We start from the raw sequence: 21,938 nt of genomic DNA on the forward strand, positions 1-21,938 counted from the left end.
CCCAGCATTATACTATTTTAAAGTTGCTGCAAAATACTGATTTTAGCCAATATAATATGAAATCCTTAAACTATTCTTATTTATTTTTATGTATTTACATATTTAACTGCATTAAAATCCTACTTTCCAACCACAAGGCAATTGGTGACTTCCACCATTTAAAAATACCCCTCTCTCAAAAATAGCCATTGAACCCTGACTAAATTTTCTGCTAGTGGGGAGGAGGGCATCTCCAAACTCACAGGAGGCATATTTCATAGAGATCAGTGAGTTATAGTGGGAGGGTGGAGGCAAAATTGTTCTGTTCCACTACCAGGAAATTTAGTCTGAATGCGAATCTAGAGATCTTTAATATCTTGACAGCTACACAATAAGAAGACAGATGCATTTCTGCTCCAAATGTTATTCAACCATCAGACAACATCCAAAAGGACCACAACAGGGAGTTTTTTTAAATCTATTATCTGTACATCTTAAGTGTGATCTCCATCTGTAGATATTTAAATCTGTGGATTGGGGCCACTCTTACCCAAAATATATTTCTCCACAAACTCAGGAGACCCCAAATGTTCAGAAAATTCTAAAATGATGAAAAAAATATTGGAAAGGTTAAATTGCCTCCAAATCAAATAAAGCATTATATATGCAAGTCAAACTACACAGTTATCATTGAGGGGCCCAGTGGTGGTAGAGTCCAGGAACTCAGAAGCAGCTGATGTTGTGGTGGAACCTCGGAACCCAGCTACAGCAGAGTCTAGGAACTGCTTCTGGGCTTAGTTGCAGCAGATTTTGGAGTCACTCAGGACCTGACTGTGGCAGTGGCTGGTAGTTGTTCCAGCTCTATCTGCTATGAAAGTGTAACCTTATGGGTTCTTTGGGCTAGAATTTGGAAGGAGTTTGCAACAACTAAATTTTAAACAAAATGGTTTACTTTTCTTAACATATAACATCAAACATTAACATTTAACATAACACTTCAAAGTCTTGTAATTCCAAGTCCATTTCTTCCTGCAAGTGGTTGGCTCATGAAACTCCAGAAGCTTGGTGTACTGGATTCAAGATGATGAAGGTCACCATTCACACACAACAACCCTGAAACAATAAATTCTAACATTTACAATATAGCCAAATTAAGCATCCCCTTTCCCACTAGTTCCCAACAACATTGCCGTTACCTTAAACAAGGTGTTAAGAGCTTATAATAATATATCCAGGTCCCAGCCTGGTAGCCCTGCTTCCTCCAACCTCATGAGTACAGCAGCCTTCTGTTCCCTTCAGACTCCACCCCTTTCTGGGTCATCCCATTCTTAACATAGGGGTTACAGTAGCAGATGCCAGGAGAGGCTGCAGGCCCAGCCACCACTGGGAGCTGCTCTGAGTTTGGAGCAGCTTCCAGTCATGGATGCCTCCAAGCTCACATGAAGGGAGAAAGAAGTGGGAAGGAGAGAAAAAGAAGTGGAGCAAGGGCAGAAGTGGGAGGGAGAGAAAGAAGGGGGAAGAAGTGGATAGCAGAGAAAGAAGGGGAGAAAGAAAAGATGTAGATTGTCTGGGGAGAGAAAGAGAGGGGAGAAAGGGAGGGGAAACTGACAAGGGTGAGGGAAACAGTGGGGAGAAATTGTCTGAGAAGGGCTGGTAAGAGGGGTAAAATGGACATACAAGGGATGAGGGGAGAAGGTAGATAAGAGAAAATAGCTAGAGAAGGAGTGGCAGAGAAAGACATAGTATTTAATATTGTATTATGTTACATGCACTATAGGTCAAGGTAGAGATAGAAAAGGAAAACAGTACCTAGAGCTGTGGTGGCGAACCTTTGGCACTCCAGATGTTATGGACTACAATTCCCATCAGACCCTGCCAGCATGGCCAATTGTAGGGGCTGATGGGAATTGTAGTCCATAACATCTGGAGTGCCAAAGGTTCGCCACCACTGACCTAGAACTAGGTATGTCTTCATGGAGATTGCTTTTCTGTACAGTGATCAATGGAGTCATGTCTGGCCTCTATACTGAGTTGCTCACAGATACAATACCATTTGTAGCAGACTATCGTGGGATTAAAGAAGCTGTACTATGCACAGGAGTTTACAGAACTCAGAGGTCTACTAAGAGAGACCTGGACTTGTGTCACATTTAAACTTATTAAATTGGGTAAATTCTGAAATAAAATTATGAACTTGGGCAGAATAAACAGCTAACACCCAGGGTTTCTTTGTCCCTGCCTTCTTGTGCTGCTTAATTAAGCCTTACTTCCTTTAACTTTCAAAGCTGCCAGCTACTACTGTCAGCTATCCTCCACTCCACTCTATCCTGTCATGCATACTATTCACCTTCTAAATCAGAACTTGTGCAAGCTTTTTATGCACATGTACACAAACTTTCTCTCCCCCAATAGCTCTTGCTTCAAATTTGTGAGCTGCCAAGCTAAATACAGCATAGCTTCCTTATATGGCAGCCTGTCAAGACTCATAAATGTCCTGTTTTTGTTGCATTCTTGGTAATGCATAAACAGGATCACTATCAAGTATGCTGATGGTAATAATATTCATCATAGTAACTAGGCTTGGGGATTCAGGTTCCCCGAATCCCAGATTCGGTTCGAATTTGGGTGCATTTGGGCATATTTGGGCCCAAATCGGCTGAATATGTCCTGCCCGAATCTGAACTAATCTGAATGCATTCAGGCTTTTGGGGGGTATTTTTGGTGTTTTTTCATGTTTCAGCCTGCAGGGGGCGCACTTTTAAAGCTAGCGGCACCAAAATTTCAGGGTATCATCCGGTGATGGCAACCTGATGCCCACAGCAAAGTTGGCTGGTTCCTTTCAGGAGACTCACACCAGCAGCTCTGCAGGAAATTAGATGCCCCTACTCAGAACAACACCCTCCAGACCCCTCCCCAAATCTTCAGCACAGAGCCAGCTGGGCATAACAGCCAGTCCCATTGAAGTCTATGGTGGGAAAAGTTAGTTAACCATGGAACTTGCTGACAAGCCTGGCAGATTCCGTGCTCTTCAGTGGCTCCTTGTACCCAATGGGGAATTTCTGTGCAGGCTGCACATTTTTGAAGATAGTTTGAGACTTTCAAGGTGGCTCCAGGAGGCCTTCATGGTAATAGCATCCAGTCTTGATGAACTTCGCTTCTTGGGGCACTGGGAGGGGCAGGTTGAGAGAATTCTGAGAGAACTCAGACAGCAGGTTTCATGTTTAGGAGTGAGGAAGCAAAATACATCTTTTGCGGGCCCGTAAAATTGAACCCCCAGAAGCCAAGTTCACCAAGCCTGCATGCTATTACCAGGAGGACCTCCTGGAACCACCTTGAAAGTCTGGTGCCTCTATCTTCAAAAATGTGCAACCTGAAAAGTCCCATTAGATATAACAGTGCAAGGTACTGCAGAGCAGAGAATCTTGGGCAATTTCATGGGGTGCCTGTCAGGGGTGCATTTTTAAAGTTAGTGGTACCAAAATTTCAGGGTCTCATCTGGAAACTGTTGATGATACCACCCGAGTTTGGTGAAGTTTGGGGTCAACATTATCATAACATCCTTGTTAAAAGCTCAAAGAAGTTTACAAGGAACTTCCCAGGACCTTCCTTTTGGGCCATGAACAAGCCTGCATTCCTGAATTTCACTGCTGCTAAATACCTTCCAGGTCATACACTGAACTATCCTTTTCTCAGTTCTAGCTGTTCATTACCTGTCTTTCCCAGACCTCTGTCTCTTGTACTTATTTTCACTGAGGTTTCTATATCATCCCTCTATAAATATTTCCCTCATTCTGTTGGCCAATCTGCTTTCTGTTTCCTTGTTGCCTGACACCCATTTTCATTCATTTTGTCTACTTCAACTGCATAACATAGACCTGCTATCCATACACCCAATCTAAGGTGTAGTTCCAGTCAAACTGTGCATCACAAACCAACTATGAATATGCTGTGCCATTTCACCATCATTACAATGATTCACATGCAGGAGAGAGGGACTAAAGGGTTGGGGAGCCAGCATGACCCTGGTGCCAGTGTCATTGCCATCCATGCAATGTAAGCGGCATCCACGCTGGTGTGGAGAGCATTTTTGCAGGTACCAGGGAGCCATGTAGCTTTGCATCACTCAGGCGCCCACATGCCACTGCACTAGTGCTCCTCTGGTGCAGGAGCCGACACTGGCACTGATGGTGGTGATCCTGGGAGCAGAGTCAAGCTTAGTCCGCTTCCTCAGGCCTTGCAGCCTGAGAACACCCCCTTTGCACATGGGCAATTTATGCCAGCAAAAAGGCACAGCCCACTCAAATAGATAGGGGAGTTGCACCATAGCCAGTAAGTTTTCCTCTGTTTTTTTCCTTGCTGTCCCTATTCACCATCCACCTACCCCCACCCTCACCTTGTGGATTCTATTTACATCATGCTAGCCAACATTCTGAAACTTCAGCACCCTTAGCATATAACCATGTAGATTATAGCTTCAAATGAAACTGTATAAGAAACAAAGCCCATTAGAACTACAACAACAGCAGAAAACTTTTTTGCATTTTTATTATTTATTTTTTTCATTTTTATACCGCCCCCCGCCGAAGGGCTCAGGATCACAACCACCTTTTCAATCTATTTAATTAAAAATGTTTTAAATTATTATTTCAAATAAAATCTAATTTAACTTTGTGTATTTCTAATTTCAAATTTGGAATAATTTATGACCTAGTCATATTTTCCTTGAACATTAAAAAAAAAACAGATTTAATTAAGAATAATCATTAGAAAATTGCCCCCATCCTCCCTATTATAAGAGAACATTTTTCAGAGGCTTATGTATTCATGAAATTCCTCAGAGAGGTGTATCATTATGTATTAACCAAAGAAGAAGAAGAGTTTGGATTTATATCCCCCCTTTCTCTCCTGCAGGAGACTCAAAGGGGCTGACAATCTCCTTGCCCTTCCCCCCTGGCTGCCCTGTGAGGTGGGTGGGGCTGAGAGAGCTCCGAGAAGCTGTGACTAGCCCAAGGTCACCCAGCTGGCGTGTGTGGGAGTGCACAGGCTAATCTAAATTCCCCAGATAAGCCTCCACAGCTCAGGCAGCAGAGCGGGGAATCAAACCCGGTTCCTCCAGATTAGATACACGAGCTCTTAACCTCCTACGCCACTGCTGCTCCAAAGAGAAAGAAGATACAAGGACTAAGGCACACATTCATACACACGAAATGTCATACCAAAGCAACCATCGCTATAGCTTTCTATAGCTATATTCTATAGCTATTGCTTTCTATGAGCTATTCCTCATACTTTACCATGATTCACTCTGTATATCAAGAATGGAAGGTTCTGGCAGTTTCAAATACACAAAGTAAACTAAGAACTGATCAGGATAGAGAAAACAACTCACGTCCCATAAGCAAGACATCAGTCAGATTTGAAAGTTTCTTAGACAAGATGCAACTGAGATGGATCCAAAATGAATTCAGGTTGTTTTAACAAACAAATCTGTGAATCTAACCAGCATCAGAGAGAGAATTATTAGTGTTGTGAGATTCAGCTATAAGAGCAAAAGCAAAGATCAGTGTCTAACATGTTATAAATATTAAATGAATGTTCCTCCTTCCAGTGAACACTGCAAGATAGAACACAATTACTCTTTAAGTCTCTCTCTCCAATGGATTAAAAATTCATGTCATAAAATACTAGGAAAGGCATAACAGGTTTGATATGCAAGAATGCGGAAAGGATGGGGATTTCTAGCCCTTTTCCCAATTCACACTTGCCTTCCTTCTTTCTGTACTGCTCACTGCCCCCTCCAAATTTAATCACTGAACTCATAATCAGTGATAGCATCAAAATTCCTTTACCAAATTTCATCGTATTTCCTACACACAAATTGCACACAAATTTTATGCCCGACAAGTACTGTGTATAAGTCAACCCGCATATAAGTCAAAGCACCTAATTTTACCACAAAAAACTGGGAAAACTTATTGAGTCGCTTATAAGTCGAGGGTGGGAAATGCAGCAGCTACTGGTAAATTTCAAAAATAAAAATAGATACCAATCAAATTACATTAATTGAGGCATCAGTAGGTTAAATATTTTTGAATATTTATTTCAAAGAAAAACAGTAAACTAGCTCTGTAAGTGGAAAAGGGAGTCAACAAAAACAATATGGTCTCATCAATAACGTTAAAAGTACAAAAACCTTAGCTCAACCAGAAACCAAGCTAAAACACAAGAGTTAAACTCCTTCAAAACTGGATTTTTGGCCAGGGGAGGAATGTTTATGTCAGCAGTACCAACATTTCAGAGTATCTTTAGGAGACCCTCCTGATGATACCACCCAGGTTTGGTGAAGTTTGGTTCAGGGGGTCCAAAGTTATGATGATACCCTGAAATTTGGTGCCACTAGCCTAAAAAACTGCTCCCCCTGGCAGCCGACAAATAAAAACCCTAAAATATTTTTTAAAATAAACCTGACTCATGTATAAGTTGGGGGGGGGAGGGGTTTCAGCACAAAAAATATGCTGAAAAACTCGACTTATACACGAATATATATGGTATTATGGAAAGTTGGTCATTCAGAATTCATCTTAAATTATTTAAAATTGTAATCCAGGTAGAGTCAGTGATTTCAGAATGGCATTCATTAACTGAACAGGTCTATCGTCAAACCCTGAAAGTGCCCAAAACAAATTTGTTATTTTCAAAATCCTGACTGGGTTCCAAATTGTTTGATTTCTTCATCACCCTTCCCTGGAGGCTCAAGGCAATTTACAACTGTCATTAAACAATATAAAACCAACAATACATACATTAAAATCCTTCATTAAGATGTACCTAGTTCTAAAACTATACACTATTGCAGCAGTCAGACCTTATATGTCTAAGATGACCTTAGATGAGCAGCAGTGGCGTAGGAGGTTAAGAGCTCATGTATCTAATCTGGAGGAACCGGGTTTGATTCCCAGCTCTGCCACCTGAGCTGTGGAGGCTTATCTGGGGAATTCAGATTAGCTTGTGCACTCCCACACACGCCAGCTGGGTGACCTTGGGCTAGTCACAGTTCTTCTGAGCTCTCTCAGCCCCACCTACCTCACAGGGTGTTTGCTCTGAGGGGGGAAGGGCAAGGAGATTGTAAGCCCCTTTGAGTCTCCTGCAGGAGAGAAAGGGGGGGGAATATAAATCCAAACTCTTCTTCTTCTTCTAATCCCTCCCTCTACTATGAGGCCATTAATTTTTGGAAAGAAGAAAAAAAGGGGAAGATGGAAGAAAGGAACACAAAGAGGGGGAAGGGGAGAGGGTACAGATGTAGCACCGCAGTTGCCCCAACCATATGCCTGGTGGAGCAGCTGTGTCTTACAGACTCTGCGGAATTGCATTAAATCCCCAGGGTTCTGGTCTTTCTGAACGTTCCACCTGGTGGGAGCCAGGACTGAAAGGGCCCTGGTTCTGGTTAAGGCAAACCAGATTTCCCATGGGCCAGGGATCACCAATAGATTTTCGTAATGGCCGTTGAAAAACCTTGAACCTGACTCAGCACTCCACTGGAGCCAATGCAGCTGATGTAGCACTGGTCATATATAAGCATGCCAGAGAGTCCCCGTAAGGGGAGGCACATTGTTCTTTTCTAGTGTAAGGGAAGTGTATAGTTCTTTTGTGAGGAAAGTGTATAGTTCTTCTCTAGTTCAGATACTATAAACTTCCCCTCTGTCGTTTGTCCTACTCATTTCCTTGACTACAGCTGCAGCCACTAAAGCACATTTTCCCAGGGCTCTTGATTTCTCAGATGATCGAGGAAAACTGCATAGCAGTTGACATAACTTTTCAAGTACAAGGGAAGGAAGGAGGAATGAAAGAATAAAGAGGATGACTAAGAAAGAGAGAACGTATAGAAAAGGCAGGGAGATCTCTGTTCCTACCATCACTGAAGCAGACATAGAAGCAATCACTGACACTGCCAGATGTAATAGGTTATAGAGTATCATGGAGGGTTTGTGGGAAGCACTTAGACTCTGAAATACTAGATACTATGTTATTAGAAGTGAAAAAATTTCTAAATTGGATGTGGAATAGAATTAAGTTGAATTCTCTTCTAAATAATTCAGTTCACCAAGCCTCATCCAAATCAGAGAAGGTAGCTCCACTCCATTCCAATTTATTTTGCTTCTATGGCCATTGGACCTGCATCTGGGGCCAGCTTCCATACCCAAATTAGGCCCATTACCAGACAAGCTCTAAATACCCTAATGCCCAAAGAGCCCTTACAGTATCAGGGAACCCAGTAGCAGTGACCAGCCTAATCAGTGCAGAGATAGGTACATGGAGAACATTAGAGGCAGCATCCACCAAGGGACAGCATTGCCATTTCTGAGTTGGTTGCCCCTGATATCAGCCAGCACCAGTTGGAGGGAGAGCCTGATGTCTGAAAGGAACAGCCAGGGCAAGACAGCCCAGCTAGCAGCAGTGCCATCTAAGCAAGCAGAATGGGCTCCAAACAACCAGGAGTCCCTACTATTGCTAGACAGGAGGCTGAGGACATGGACAGCACAGCATTGGACCATAGGAACAAATGTCAGCAGCCAGGAAAGACCACGAAGATAAGGAGGTAAGTGGGACCAAATATCTTTAATGTCCAGGAGGGATAGCAAAGGACAAACAGCCCTGAGAGTGGGTACTCATCCCCCTTTTAACACTTCCAGGAAGTATGAGGGTTGAGCCCAGACTGAAATCCAGGTCCAGGGGGAGGAGCCAATGGAGGTACAAAAGGGAAGTTTTCATGTCAGGGAGAACCTGTGGAGAACCTGTGGAGTACAGATGGAGACAGAGACAGAGAGAGAAACCGTGCTTATTCAGGGGAAAGGATGAGGACCCCCTCTCTTTCCCATTCTGGGCCTGGCAAGGATGTTGGCCTAAAACCTATCCAGGATGGCAGAGGGTAGATGAACCAGTATAGCAAAGTGGGAGCTTCACAAACTCGCAGAATCAGAACAAGATAGATCTTCCAACCTAAGATATCAGTATGAATGCATGTGGTCAAGGAGATAAACATATCTTAAACATATGTCACTTGGGTTGTGGATCACTTTCAAGTTCAGCCTGAATCCATAATAAAATAGCCTGAGATATCCATTACTTTTCAGTCCTAAGCTGAGGCAGCTGCTAGTTTGTGTAGTACACCCATTTTAAAGGAATACCCCCAATTAGAGCAAGCTCTAATCTCTGTAATGGTTCTTTCAGAAAGCTGAAAAACACCTCTACAAGCTTGGGAGAAACATTAACAATTACATTGAATGAAATCTGAAACCAAGTTGACTGATTATCAGGTCTGGAAAATTAGCAGATTCAAGCAGTCAAAATAATATTGCATACTCAGTACAGTGAACAATACTACAAAACCTACATGAAAATCCAAACATTACAAGAGTCAATGTATTGTCGAAGGCTTTCACGGCCGGAATCACTTGGGTGCTGTGTGGTTTCCGGGCTGTATGGCCGTGTTCTAGCAGCATTCTCTCCTGACGTTTCGCCTGCATCATGGCTGGCATCTTCAGAGAGGATCATAAGATGCCAGCCACAGACTCTGGCTTAACATCAGAAGCGTAACCATGTTACAGAAACTCCACAACTATAGAAAATCTAAGGAATCTTTCTTTTCTTTTCTTTCTTTCTTTCTTTCTTTCTTTCTTTCTTTCTTTCTTTCTTTCTTATTTATTTATTTATTTATTTATTTATTTATTTCGATTTCTATGCCGCCCTATTCCAGGGGGACTCTGGGTGATGTACAACATAAAATCTACTACAAACAACAGGGAGCATAGTTAATAAATTACAAGCATTCAGGCTCCATCCATTTAAAATATTCCTAGATCCCTTTAAAAACAGCAGTTGATATAATAGAACAGTTAACACAATAAAAAGGCGTCCAGCAGAACCCAAATTTAAGACCTACCCCAAGAGTGGGAGTGTTTAAAGCTGTAATTTCATCACCATCTTCCCCCTTGGAGGTACTCCTGGATTGAAACATCAAGCTGATGCCTCAACCCATTAGATCAACCAGCAATCATTAGGGTTGATTTTTGTCTTTCCCCAGGAAGGAAGGGCTCTTCTTTGTCCTGGGAGATTAAGGATCACTCAACAGAACCTTGACAGTCTGTTTTTCCTTACAAGAAGCCCCCTCTCCTAGTAACTAGTGTTCAATATCTCTGGACACCTCTCTGTCTGTGATATTGCTCCACATAGCATTGTTCTTCCAGAGCTAAACACAGGTCGCTTAACACAAATTATTAAACTTTATTCACCCTCCTGCAAGTTTCTTGCAAAAGCTGCCTTCTGTATAAATAAGTAATTAAGGTATCAAGCTTGCCTAACCTTTTGCTAGGCCAAGAGACTGCTCTCGCTAATTCCCTACTTTAAGAGAGAGGCTCCCACCATTTCAGATAACACAGGAAAGTATCTCTACTTATCCAAGGAGGTGCAGATAAAAGATCCCTAGACATGGGTTTGAATGACTTGGAACCATGTAACAAAAAGTAACCCATGGAGAAAATAACAATGTAGATGCATGAAAACTGTCTAGTTCCAGTTTCCACAGCTAAGTAAATCCTTTGAAAACAGTCTAACAGTTTTTGGTGCAGATTACGGTTCCAATTACAGGACAAGAAGTTTATTTAATTAATGTATACTCCCTCTTTCTCCCCAATGGGATCCCAAGCAACTTACACTTTTTAAAAAAAGGTTATTTTATTTCCAGGTTGGGAAAAGGTATCAGTTATGCCTTGGCAAAGGAGAAGAGGAAGATGGCCCCAAGTCCTGGAAGTATTTCCAAAAAAGGAAACAGAGGGGATGTTTCCAGGTAGAGTGAAGGTATGTTTGGGAACAGTCTTGGTTTGACTGATAACATGTAGTATCTGCAAGCCAATCCACATAGTCCTGATTTTGTTAATGTCGAGCATTTGATATACTTGTGGAAAATGCAAATGTGTGTATAAACTCATCTACTGCCAAAAAGCATAGTGATTCATCCTTGACAGATTTTGTTTGATGGCCTGATTGCGTGAAACAGGCAAGGAACCTCTCCACAAGGAACCTCACCAGTAATTAGATTAAAAAACAATCCACTTACTATCTCTTTTCACCCACCTGCCTTTCTTGTGGCAATGGGCCATCACTTGCTTACTAACCCATAGAAAGGCAGATATTGGTCTCCCCTTGGAGGAGCAGGGAAAAACAAGCCAAATTGGATGATTGATGACTGGAACCAACTGACATTTTGGTACTTTCCCTCCCAGCACCTTCTCTTGGAAGGGACACTCCATCTTTCCCTTTTCTGTGATGCCTCATCAGTTTTAGCCTTCAAAGTCACTTATTTTACTCTTTGTATGGTTAGAAGAAATAGTAAGTGCATCATCATCATAAAGAATGTTGTCTGTAATGAAGATAGCAGCAGGGTCAAAGAGCTTGTCACAATTTTGACTTACCAGATGATTCTCAGATGCTACCGCCCACTATAGTTACCTGAAACAGACAAAGAGATGAAAAATCAGAATTGGCAGTGTTGCTTGCTTCCTGATATCATTATCCCAGACTCCCAAACATTCTTCCTTTCCCATTTTCTTCCCTGCTTTGAGCGCTCCTGGATAATACAGCATTACAGATTCATTGCAGCTGCATCAAGGAACTATGTTTGTTCACTGTTCTTATAGAACAATTCCAAACCGAACAGACCACTGACTTTTGGGTGCATTTTTGTATAAAATGGGGGGGGGGGGTTTTACCATATCTGAACTTTTAATTTTGTGTCCATGCTATTCATATCAGAAGGATAATTAGCTTTAAAATGTGCTTGTAATATATAAAATGTTTTATTGATATAGCAATTACCTATATAATGTTGTTCAATTTAAAGGACAGATGAATTTGAATGACAAACTACCGGTATAGTGAGAAGATTATATTCTTCAGCTTACATGGATGGTTAAAGGATGTTCACACTGCACCTTTTCAAGGTTTTCAGTGTGGCTATAAGGAACAGCATACATTTTTCTTCAATTTTGAGCAACTTTAAGCTCCAAGACTTTTGCAGGGACTTTTTAATAGGGATGGGAGATAGGACAAATCATAAATAAAATAAAATATTTCCTTACAAGAACCAAATTATTTCTAGAAGGAATTTTCTCAAACTCTGGTCTCCAGTCCCCACCTGAAAGTTGGTAACCCTAGCAACCACCCAAATGTGCTTGTTGTCAAGTTTTTCACATTCTATTATTTAATTTCATTTGTTTTGGAAATTACTGTATGCTCTTGCATGTCTCTGTGGAGAAAAGTGTCCAATAAACGTTTTAATGAATAAGTACCGATAAGCCTGTAACAATAGGTCAGTAGTATTATCTATTTACTAAGAAGGAGAGGTGTTGGAGATGCTTATCTTGTGACTCCATAACAGGAATTAAACTTAAACGAAGAACTTCCTGATTTGTTCATCAGTCTAGGGCACTGTGCTGCACTACCCTAAATATTAAAAAAATCATCCCACTATGAGACTTTAGTTTCCTTGCAAAGAAATTTTCACACCATAAACTTTTAAAACACTCAAAAGAAACCAACATACTGTTGGCAAAAGAATCAAGGGTTTTCCCTCCATTCCCCTTGCCACAGCATTCCCTAGGTTGCAGAGGCCACGTAAGGACTTACAGGTTGCGGCACTTCAGTGGAGATGGAAAAGGACCATAATTCTTTCTCCTTCCTCTTCCACTAGCTCTCAGGGGTAGGGAACCTTTAACACTCAAAGAGCCATTTGGACCCGTTTTCCACGGGAAAAGAAAACACTTGGAGCCGCAAATAATTTTTGACATTTAAAATAAAGATAACACTGTATATATTGGGGTTTTTTTTACCTTTTACTCCACTCATTCTGAGAAGCGCATGGATGCGCCCGCCCTGCTGCCTACGAATGCGGGCAAGGATGAGAGACCGGCAGCCTTGCTGGCAGCGGAAGCGCCCGCCCTGCTTGAATGGGGTGGAAGAGGGCCAGCTGGCACTGCCCAGCCCGACCCGCGGGCAGTGGTGCACCTGCCCTGCTGCCTGCAGGGTGGGCAAGATGAAGCGGCGACGCTTGCGTACGGCGCCCGCCCGCCCCAATGGGAGGCCGGCGAGGGAAGCCAGCGGTGCAGCCCAGCCGTCCGCCGGCAGTTTGTTCGCCCGCCCTGCTGCCTGCAGGGCGGGCAAGGATGAAGCCAGCGGCTCAGCTTGTGGAGCCGCAGTGCAAGGGCAGAAGAGCCGCATGCGGCTCTCGAGCCGCAGGTTCCCTACCCCTGCACTAGCTTAACCTCTGAAAGTCCAAGATGCAAGAAGCCATTTTCAGGCCTTTGCCCTCTTCAGTGCAGCCCCCAGCCCATCAACATACGTCTCTATAATCCTGTGAATACTTCAGGGTTGGAAGAAACTGCTGGAAGGATAGGAATTTGGGGAGAAATCTGTGATCACAAACACTTCAACCTCAATGCCTTGCTGAACACCGCTCAGAGCCCTCCGTGGGTGGGCGGTTATAAAAATCTAATAAATAAATAAGGCAACTTCAATGCCTTGCTGTACACTATCCAGAGCACTCCAGGGGTGGGCGGTTATAAAAATCTAATAATAAATAAATAAATGTCTAAATATGACATGTTAATAACCCTGAAACATGCACTGATTCCAAATTAGCAGCTATTTTAATTTATTTCACACTCCAGTGGCTCCTGAGAAATTAAGATTCTGTGGCAACATGAATGTTCACATGTACGATATGTTTTCTTTATAACCCATTAGACCAGGGGTAGGGAACCTGCGGCTCTCCAGATGTTCAGGAACTACAATTCCCATCAGCCCCTACCAGCATGGCCAATTGGCCATGCTGGTGAAAACTGATAGAATGGAGGCTGGCTCTAGGCTGATCTACTGTACTAACAATCAATGGTGTTAGGCAGTGCTAATTTTTCTACCCTCTCAGTGAATGTTTACGAGCAAAGGGAAACAGATATTATAACTTGTGTTACTGATTCATATACCGTATATACTCGAATATAAGTCGAGTCAGGTGTATTTTAAAAAATATTTTAGGGTTTTTACTTTGTCAGCGACCAGGGGGTGTAGTTTTTAGGCTAGCGGCACCAAAATTTCGGGGATTTTTCAAGAGACTCTCCTGATGATACCACCCAAGTTTCGTAGTTTGGTTCAGGGGGTCCAAAGTTATGGACCCCCAAAGGGGGTACCCCATCCCCCATTTCTTCATGAGCTTTATCCTTTTTCAGTCCTTCTGTATTTTGCTGAAATGGGACCCCTTGGGACCCCTTGAACCTGTGTAAAGCAGTAGCAATTTTCTATCCTTTTAAAATGTTTTGGCTGCTTTTCAGCTTTGTCTGGTCTTACTATAGAAGCTATATTCTCACAAAGATTAAATAAGGATGGGATTTTTCTTAAGGGAATACATACAGTACATGTTGAATCCAACAATAGACAGCACCTTTATTAATTTCTTTGACCTGTAGCTAGTATGATCTGAATTCCTGAAAATTTACTGAATTTTTTAACCAAGTCATATTCCAAATAATTTCTCAGAAAAACATGTACATAATCTTATATAAGTTGGGGGGGAGGATACTTAATACAATACAAATTTAACCTAAGACTCCACTCCTTGACCCATTTAATTGTTTTAGAAAATTCTATTGTACCAGCATTGCTTTCTTGGGGGGGGGGGGGGTTGGGGGGGGGGGGTGGATTCTACTGAAAGTCAAAAAAATCGTTACATTTTATATTGTATAATTAAATTGGCAAAATATTTAGGTTCCAGTCCAATGGCTAAAACACCATTCTTTATTTCTGTTAAATACACACACAAACACAAAGAAACAGTGGCAGACAGATTTTTTTCAGATGAAAATGGCCAATTTGTGTAACACATTAATTCTAAAGTACACAATTATCTCGAGCCTAAATTTTTCCCTTGGAAGTGCTGCTAAGTTCCTGACAAGGTGAAACAGTCACCAAATTTGGAGAATAAGACAGCCTGCCTCTTGGATTAGTTTCACAGCCCACCTCACGACATTTTCTTTGAATTGACAGAAACAATAACTTTCAGACTATTTCAGACTGTTTTATGTGGGACTTTGTGTAAGGAAAAAGAAACGAGAAACATCTGAGGATAATGTAGTTGAAAATAGTTTCATTAGATACAATCAAGTAAAATTCTTCTGATTTCTTCAAAAGGTTGGGGAACATTTTCTAAATGAACATATAACAAGTAGAAGATATTGACTACAAGATCAAGAAAAATTTGGTATGATTTTGATTTATCATATTTATAGAAAGGACTTTGCTATAATTGAAAGATTCTTTATGGTGTGAGAGGACTGCATTGGATTACACTGATGAAATGCTTAGTGATTGTATAACTTCACATAGGGTTGCATTTACAGAGTTACACTAGTCTACGTTCTTTGAAGCCAAAGTGCTGTAGTAATTCTGCATAGAACTGTACTGACAGTTTCCTATTAACAGTTGAGAATTTTTTGTTTCAGAGATGGTATCCAGAGACTGCTGCAGGAAAGGCATTTCAGCCATGTGCCATTTCTGGCAATTTTGGATAATTTAGAAATTCTTATATAATTTTTAATTGGCAAGAAACCACTCATCTACTCCAATATGCTCAAGAATGATTTAGCACATAGGCTTCTCAAGCAGCAGCTCCCAACCTGCCCTTCCTACCGCCATACAAATGGTCTAAAAGCAGATAATGATCTCTAAACTAAATATATTAGATACATATAAAATCCTCAACATTATCAGAGAAACAATCTTTGCTCTTGAACCACTAGACTGACCACATGACAAATGAGATTGTTTTGTAAGGCTGCAACTTCTTTGAAAAAACTACAACACAGCCCAACAAGCTCTTGGAAATGTAAAGGATTATATGGTGAAGGAAGATAGAGACTGTCTCCTTCAGGCTGGCAAAATAATATCATATCTTTATTAAAATGGGCTACCTGGTCATTGGGCACCAAACACAGTGTCCCACATTCTCACTGAGATTCCCATTGACCTACCACTATGACTGGTGAAAGGTGGGCTTGATGAGGCACAACTTTCAGACAACAGATACATTCAGTCGCAAAGATAGTATATTCTGTGTCAGTCCTACAGAACTAAGCCCTGACCCACTAGACCTTATGATAGATGCAGTTAGGCTGCTATTCAGCTTTGATTAGGATTCAGGTTCTACCAGCTATACCAGTGAGGGAGCTAAATTTTCTACCTCATCCAAAGATCCCCAAAGGATTATCCAGAGAAAAGTTCCTAAAGAATCCTCCAAGGACTCAGCAATTCCATCTCAACCTTGAGGTTGGAATTAATAAATATAAACCATTTATTGAGGAAACCTGGTCTCCAATCTTAGATTGCTTAGAGCCTGGAGGAGAGTCAGCCTCTATTTCTTTCTTATGCTTATGAGATTTGATTTTCCTCTATGTCAGGTTGCCCAGCCACATAAACAAAAGAGTGTGGCTAACTTGGCAACAGATGACTGCAGGCCACAAAATACTGGGGGGCTGGCAGCCTGACTCAAAATCATTCCACAATCTACAGTCTGCAACAATAATCATCATCAGTGGAAACAGCAACCACATTGATGGTATTTTGGTCATGTAGAAACGGGGGTGGTAGCCTCCCTGCCCCTTGATTTTCATTTTTTCCAGCATGCCATCATCTCAATAGTCAGTTTAGATATCAGTTTTCATCCCAGCTTTTGCACCTTCGAGCAACTAGCAGCTCAGAAGACAACTCAATGGCTCTTCCCATGCTTTACATCTCCCGCTGATCAGCCTCTCTAATCTGCTCTTTTGTTGCAGGCTTTAATGTTCTACAATAGCTATAAGAGGAGGGTTTGAAGTTTTCTGAGGATAGTATATTAAAGTCGAAACAAATTGGCTGGAAACCATCAAAATATATCTCAGTGGCTTTGTAAAGAACAAGGTTTAACGAACATGAATAGGAGCTTCAGAAAAAGTTCTCCACCATCCAGTCCATCACCAGAAGTACTTCTCCCAGTCATAATCCAAAAAGATGGTCTAGAAGGTTACAATGATCAATAATATTCAAATGCTGCTGAAAGGTCCAGCACTAACAGATATTAACATTACTTGGTTTTCATACATTTTTCTAATAATCCAGTTCAGAACATAAATATTTTCTTCTATGGAGTTCAAGGTTAAGTATATTAATTGAAAAGCCAGTTCAACTTCACACAAACTTTTATATTTGATGCTTTAATAACTCATCTTGAGATGATAAGCAAATTAGGTACAAAACAAACATATTAAGAGCAATCCCTATCTTATCTTTTTTACAAATACAGTTCAGGAGATGAAGCAGAAAACTCCTTCTATTGTGATGATCATCAAACACCTTTAAAAGGGAAGTAGACAGATTAATGGAAGATAAGTCTACCAGTGGGTACTAACCATGGTAACTAAATGAGACAGTGAACCTCTGAATAACAATGCCAGTAGGCAACATCAAGAAACTAGGGGTACCAACCTCCAGTGGTAGCTGAAGATTACAACTAGGGTTGGTCAATACTAAAAAAATTCGGTAAAATTCGGATTTGGGTATTTTGGGGCATAAAATGATTTGTATGCCCGAATCTGAATCATAGCCAATTCGGATATGCCCGAAAATTCGGGTAAATCCGAAAAATTCGGGTCCGTTTTATTATTTTTTTGAATTTTTGGTGTTTTTACACGTTTTGGCCTGCAGGGGGTGCAATTTTAAAGCTAGTGGCACTAAACTTTCAGGATATCATCTGGAGACTGTCCTGATGATTCTCCCCAAGTTTGGTGCAGTTTGGTTCAGGGGGGGCAAAGTTATTGACCCTCAAAAGGGGTGCCCCATCCCCCATTGTTTCCAATGGAAGCTAACAGGAAATGGGGGCTACACTTTGAAGGTCCATAACTTTGGACCCCCTGAACCAAACTTCACCAAACTTGGGGAGTATCATAGGGACAGTACTTGTATGATACCCTGAAATTCTGGTGACAGTAGCTCTAAAACTGCACCCCTCATAGTCACCCAAAAAATTTCCCCAGATTCTGTGCTCTGTAGTGGCTGGCTGGCTCCATTGCAGCCAATGGGAAATTTCTGTGGGAGGGCTGTGGAGTGCACATTTCTCATGGTAAACCCACAAAACTTTCAGGGTGTCTTCAGGAGAGTCTCTTCATGACACCATCCAGGGTTGGTGACCGTTGCTTCAAGGGGTTCAATGTTATGGGTAGGGTCCATCTCCCACTGCCCCCATAAGCAAAGTTCCTCAAACCTGGATGGTGTCATCCAAAGACTCTCCTGAAGATACCCTGAACATTTTGTGACTGTACCTTGATAAATGTGCACCCCACAGCCCTCCACCAGAAATTCCCCATTGACAGCAATGCAGAAGTCACTGCAGAAAAAAGAATCTTGGGCAAATTTTTGGGGGTGCCTGCAGGAGCGCATTTTTAGACATATCAGCACCAAAATATCAGGGTATCATCAGGAGACTGTCCTGATTACACTCCCCAAGTTTGGTGAAGTTTGGTTCAGGGGGTCCAAAGTTATGGACGCTCAAAAGTGTAGCCCCCATCTCCTGTTAGCTTCCATTGGAAACAATGGGGGATGGGGCACCCCTTTTGAGGGTCCATAACTTTGGCCCCCCTGAACCAAACTGCACCAAACTTGGGGGGTGTCATCAGGACAGTCTCCTGGTGATACCCTGAAATTTGGTGCCACTAGCTTTAAAAATTCCGGTTTTCATGTTTCACCGCTCCTGCACATGAAGCCTGCTGGAGTGAGTGAGTGGTGAAACACGCAAACCAGCATTTTTTAAAGCTAGTGACACCAAACTTTCAGGGTATCATCAGGAGACTGTCCTGATGACACCCCCCAAGTTTGGTGCAGTTTGGTTCAGGGGAGCCAAAGTTATGGACTCTCAAAGGTGTAGCCCCTATCAGCTACCACTGGAAACAATGGGGGATAGTTGCACCCCTTTTGAGGGTCCATACCTGAACCAAACTGCACCAAACTTGGTGGGCAACATCGGGACAGTCACCTGATGATACCCTGATAATTTGGTGCCGATACATCTACAAATGCACCCCCTGCAGGCACCCCCAGAAATTTGCCCAAGATTCTTTGTTCTGCAGTGACTTAGCTGTATTGCTGTCAATGGGGAATTTCTGGTAGAGGGCTGTGAGGTGCACATTTCTGAAGGTATGGTCACAAAACTTTCAGGGTATCTTCAGGAGAGTCTCTGGATGACACCATCCAGGTTTGGGGAATTTTGCTTCAGGGGGTTTAATTCTATGGGACCCAAAAGGGTAGGGTCAAGCGCTCACTGCCCTCTGAAGTAAAGTTCCCCAAACCTGGATGGTGTCATCCAGAGACTCTCCTGAAGATACCCTGAAAGTTTTGTGGTTTACCATGAAAAAATGTGCACTCCACAGCCCTCTATCAGAAATTTCCTTATTGACAGCAATGCAGCTAAGTCACTGCAGAACAAAGAATCTTGTGCAAATTTATAGTGCCTGCAGGGGGTGCATTTGTAGATGTATCGGTACCAATATTTCAGTGTATCATCAGGAGACTGTCCTGATGATACCCTCCAAGATTGGTGCAGTTTGGTTCAGGGGCCAAAGTTATGGACCCTCAAAAGGGTAGCCCTCATCTCCTTAGTTCCCATTGGAAAGAATGGGAGATAGGGACACCCCTTTTGGGGATCCATAACTTTGGACCCCCTAAACCAAACTGCACCAAACTTGGAGGGTATCATCAGGACAGTCTCCTGATGATACCCTGAAATTTTGGTGCTGATATGTTTAAAAATGCGCCCCCTGCAGGCCGAAACGTGAAAAAACCCCAAAAAATAAAAACGCAATTCGGCTGGTGATCCGAATCCCATGGATTCGGATCTGTTAGGATTCGGACAGCTCAGATTCGGCCCCTCCTCGTCCGAATCCGTCCGAATCAGTGCAGATTCGGTAAAAATTCGGATTTAGACTGTCCGAATCTCCAACCCTAATTACAACTATTGACTCAGTGGATTATACCTTGCTAAGATCCCTCCCCTTCCCACCCCAAACACCACCCTCCTTGTGAGCACAGGAAAGGAAAATTATTTTATTAAAGTATAAAAAGCCTCTGAAATCAGCCTCCATAAGCTGCAAAGCGTGAGGCCACGTAGGCCTTTGCACACGGCCCTTCCAGACTCTGGCCTAATGGAATTTATAGTTGTAGCAAAGACCCCTTTGTCCTAAATCACACCTATGGGAATGTAGGCATCCCCATGATAAAGAAAAGTGTTTCTTTTCTGTCTTGAGAAGTTCCCTCCCTGGCACCATATGTCTGAACCATTCTGAAACCAGAGAAATTGTCAGCAGTTAGTTTCTTTGTTTAGATAAGCGGGGCAATAAAGGCACATAGTTGATGAAAACATCCTCACAAACAGGAAGTCAATATGTGTGAATTATAGTACATCATTCAACAATGTATCTATATATCCGGATGTTTGGGGAACATTAAGAACATCTCCTGACATATTGACTGATTGATTGTTTTAATTATGTTGTAATTCTTTTCCAATGTGTCAGCTATTTCTCTTTTGATGTGCCCTGCTTTTATCCTATATAAATCCTTGATTTTGGCCAGTTGGGTATGACTCTCCTGATGCTAGCAGAGCCCTCGTTGGGTTGAATAAAATTACTTCTTTGATTTTATTCTGTTGTCGGTTTGGTTTATTAGCCTCTGGGTCTGTACCCCCCTTCTGTGGTTACATCCTCAGGATCCACCCCCAAAATTTCCAGGAATTTCCTAACCCAGAACTGGCAATCTTACAAAGCTTTGGTGTCTATGTCCTCTTGTTAGCCCTCCAGAGTAACTGGTTGAGAACTGTGTAAAGATACTAAACGGGCTACTGATCTGATCCAGCAAGGCCCTTCTTATGTTATTCATTGTGTTCTTATGTTATGCAAATAGAAACACGAAAAATAACATTAAATACTATGCCAGTTACCTTTATAACAGACTTCAGGCTTTAAAAATGTATCTTTTCCTTTTAACTTCAATTAATGATCACGTAATTAGTAGGCTTTTTATAATAGTTAAATGGTTATTCAATTTAACAAGTCAACTTTTGTCCAGGGCAATCTTGTATGTATAAAACACTTCCCTGGATAAAGTGACATGTAAACTTTAAAAAATTATAATCTAGATATTTTAAAGGTTAATTAAAACATATTATTTTACAATTACTTCCTTGGTTCCCTATTCTTTTATTCACTTTTAATTTTGTATTCTGAACAGGAGAAAAGCATCTTTTCAACGGATCTAATGAAAACCCTGCAATGGCTAATGAGTTACCAACCTGTATGCACCAAAGTACAGCTGGAAAGAATGTTAATTCTATGCTTCAATGCTGCCTTCAAAGAGATTATTCAAGCCTTCCTGTGACATGGAACACAGTGATCAGCCAACAACCAGTACACATAAAAATAACCTTTATCTTCCTCAACAAAAAGGTAATGACCTAATCATTTACTTTTAGCTGTACAAAAATGTCAGAAATGGACTTCCATTTCAATTATGACTTTGTAGTTGAAATTGTTAAATTAGTTTAGTTTATAATATGGGTCAAAAATAAACAACAATTTCCCCCTGTGGTAACACATCTGTGGAGATTAATTAAGCAGGGATACCTAAGTATTTTATTTATACCAGAATTTTTCATCAGAATTTCAAACTCTGAGCACCACATAAACATTTAGTAAAACCATCAAGCAGCCATTAACCATAAATTGAACAATCCCAAACACCATTCAACAAAAAAACCATGCAATTCCCAATTTCTATTTTTAAAAAGCTTTTTATCTGTGATATAGATCAATCTCATGTTTGGCATTAGTTCC

The 21,938-nt window shown here is 41.6% G+C and overlaps 1 protein-coding gene across 2 annotated transcripts in view; it reads right to left on the reverse strand.

Moving 5' to 3' along the window:
• The window catches only part of CNTN1 (contactin 1), a 212,403-nt gene that overhangs the window by 156,037 nt on the left and 34,428 nt on the right, over positions 1–21,938 (reverse strand). For both annotated transcript variants that reach the window (XM_048499548.1, XM_048499546.1), the window contains exon 2: positions 11,448–11,484. The gene's annotated coding sequence lies outside the window, so the exon portion shown is untranslated. The remainder of the gene's footprint in view (positions 1–11,447; positions 11,485–21,938) is intronic.

This window comes from Sphaerodactylus townsendi, linkage group LG06, assembly GCF_021028975.2.
Source record: "Sphaerodactylus townsendi isolate TG3544 linkage group LG06, MPM_Stown_v2.3, whole genome shotgun sequence".
Classification (NCBI taxonomy): domain Eukaryota; kingdom Metazoa; phylum Chordata; class Lepidosauria; order Squamata; family Sphaerodactylidae; genus Sphaerodactylus; species Sphaerodactylus townsendi.